The sequence below is a fragment of the Gossypium arboreum genome, chromosome 7 (genome assembly GCF_025698485.1).
Source record: "Gossypium arboreum isolate Shixiya-1 chromosome 7, ASM2569848v2, whole genome shotgun sequence".
NCBI classification, from domain to species: Eukaryota; Viridiplantae; Streptophyta; class Magnoliopsida; order Malvales; family Malvaceae; genus Gossypium; species Gossypium arboreum.
In genome coordinates this window covers 19,225,460-19,228,453 of record NC_069076.1, presented here as the reverse complement: position 1 = coordinate 19,228,453, position 2,994 = coordinate 19,225,460, and the positions used below count along the sequence as shown (strand labels likewise).

The 2,994-nt window shown below is 25.2% G+C and overlaps 1 long non-coding RNA gene across 1 annotated transcript; it reads right to left on the bottom strand.

Moving 5' to 3' along the window:
- Positions 1–417: 417 nt before the first annotated feature.
- LOC128295508 (uncharacterized) lies at positions 418–1,335 on the bottom strand. Its single transcript, XR_008285972.1, has 2 exons — positions 1,065–1,335; positions 418–851 (listed from the first exon to the last, which is right to left on the bottom strand). It is a non-coding gene; the product is annotated as an uncharacterized LOC128295508 (long non-coding RNA).
- Between the last annotated feature and the right edge of the window lie 1,659 nt (positions 1,336–2,994).

The window sequence follows — 2,994 nt, the reverse complement described above, 5'->3', positions numbered from 1 at the left end:
AAATAACACATTTTTCGTTAAGTTCTTTTTATTATTTTTTCAATTTATATTTTTATTTTAATTTAATTGTCTTGCTATTTTTTATTTTTCATCTATTGAATTAATGCCATTTAACTTATCTATACTAATACTTAAATTCTTATTATGAAATTGGTATCACCCTTCAACTGAATCTCAATTTAGTAGAGAATTTACCAAAACCACCTACTTTTGTAACATAATAAATATTATTTTGAGAATAATTTTACCTTTTTCGCATAAAATCTAAAAGAATATTTACGTATGACATTTGTATCTAAAACATTATGGTTGTTAATCATTTATTTTACTAATTTAACTAAAATCATAATTAGTTGCTATATCAAAACTTTTAAATTTATTACATCATTTTTCTTCCACTTTGTAAGTGTGCCATGATTTAATAATATAAACTCAATCAAAATCTTTTATTATAATAAAAACAAACAAAGTCAATAATTATGAATAATTACACTTAAAACAATAGAATTGAAATAAAAGATATGTAAACCTTAATCCCACCCGCTAGGAAAGGAAAGTTGCTATCTACTAAAACGACATTATTCAACGTATATCTATCTCCTTCAAAACACACTAGAATTAAGAAAAAAACAAAGATAAATATTTTCTTTTTCTAAAAGAAGGTGATAATTGAGATCAATGGTGGCAAGGGCATATGGGTCGTCGTCTATTAGGAAATCCTTTTCCAGGTGGTGGTATAGGCATGGTGCATGCTGTATATTTGCCGTTCACACATGAACGTCTCGTATTTAGTGCACCTTTGTTTGGCTGTGGACTTATCACAAATGTTTTAGAAACACCATTGTGTTCAACTGCAGCAACCATTAAACTAATTATTAACAACAATAATGCATGTTTTCTAATCAATGTGGAGTAAAAGTTTAAATATGGTTAAATTTGTTAGAGGTAGTGAAGATTAAACAAAACAGGGAGGTAGAAAGCAGGATGAATATTAGAGTTAGAGATCATACTTTTATAAATAAAAGCGAAATACTTAAAGAAGAACATAGAAGGCAATTTGTTACCTCGATGAACTTGTAAAGCTATAGAGAAAGGCAGAGCAGAGAATAAGAAGCAGAAAACACAAATAATAAGGAAGGTCTTCATATTTTGGAGCAGTAGTTGGATAAAGAGAAGTAGAGATGGTTTTAGTTTGTGATGAACTTCAACCGCTTCTCATGTCTATTTATAAAGGGTATTGAAGTAACAAAAAGAAAAACTTTTTATATTTTATAATTATACACGGTGATGACCAAGTCAAATGTAGAGGACTGTAGGCATTTGGTCTTCAATTATTATGTTGGTGTCCATTGTACTTGTAGGGTTCATCTTATGAATAACTTTTGAAGACCAATACGAGTCTTTTAGAAAGACTAGGTGTTGTCATGGAAATAGTATGCCCAATTGCTTTCGTTATCAGAAAAAGATTTATTGTCGTCTTCTGATACCAAGCACAGCTACATTAAATTTAACCTCAAAGTAATTGCTCACCTCAATTATACAACTTTGAAACAAATCCTCTAGGAATAATTGAGGTTGCTTTGTGCTTTTTTGATACTTTGGAACAACTTCTTTTATAGGAGGGGAAAAAAAAACGTTGAAGGTTTTTAGTTTATTATTTTATAGTTTAACAAAATAAATAGGTTTAAGGGTATAAAAAGTTCTCAAACTTTAAAAAAAAAAGTAATTAAGCTCCTCTCTTTTTTTTTTACACTCAATTGAACATTTAAACTTTCAAAATGTATAAAAAAAAGTTCTTAAACTTCTTCAAAAAAGCAATTAAACTCTTATTTTTTCACTCAATTGGGTATTTGAACTTTCAAAATGCATAAGAAAGACCCTCAAAATTTTTCAATAAAACAAGCCCATGCTCTTATTACAAATTAGAAAAAGATTATAAAACTAATAAATAATAAATTTTAGAAAAAATTTAAATTTTAATAAAATGTAAAATTATGAAAAATTATTAAAATTAGAAATTTTTATAAAAACGTAAAAAATAAAAAATTGTAAAATTTTATGAAAATCATAAAAAATTAATGACCACTATTTTTTTCAATTAAAATCATCATGTGTCATAAAACAACGTGATATATGGTGAAAAATGAAATAAATAAATAAAATCAATAAAAGTGATAGAAAAATTATAAAATGCTTCTTTTGGTACAATAATTTTTATAAATTATTTTTATGAAATTTATATTTCTTTACATTTTGTATAATTTTTATTATTTTTATAAAATTTTATATTTTTATGCTTTTTTATATTTTTAATAAATTTTAATATTTGAATTTTTATTAAAATTTAATAATATTTATAGCTTTTATTGATTTTAATTTTAATTTTTCTAATTTTTAACAAAAGAAAGGGTTTAATTGCTTTTTTAAAAGTTTGAGTGTCTTTTGATGCATTTTGAAAGTTCAATACCTAATTGAGTGCAAAAAAAGAGCAGGGGCTTAATTTTTTTTTAAAGCTTTGAGAGCTTTTTGGATGTATTTTGAAACTTCAAGTACCCAAATGAGTGCAAAAAAAAAAAAATAGGGGCTTAATTGTTTTTTTTAAAGCTTTGAGAGCTTTTTGGATGTATTTTGAAAGTTCAAGTACCCAAATGAGTGCAAAAAAAAACAGGGGCTTAATTGTTTTTTTTAAAAAAGTTTGAGGCCTTTTGCACCCTTAAGCCAAATAAATATCATAAATTTTTTCCTTTTACTTTCCCCCAAAAATTTTAATTTCCCCAAACCCCTTAAGCCCCTCAAAACTTTTTCCTTTTGCTTTCCCCCAAAAGTTTTACTTCTTCCCAAACTCCAAAAACTTTTTTTTTTGAATTTATATCTACTGTTTATATTATTGAATTAAATTTCATATTTTGTACTATTTATATTATTTAATTATTTAATTATCTTGAACCTTTATCAATTTTCGTTAAAATTAAATTATTGATTATATTATAAAAC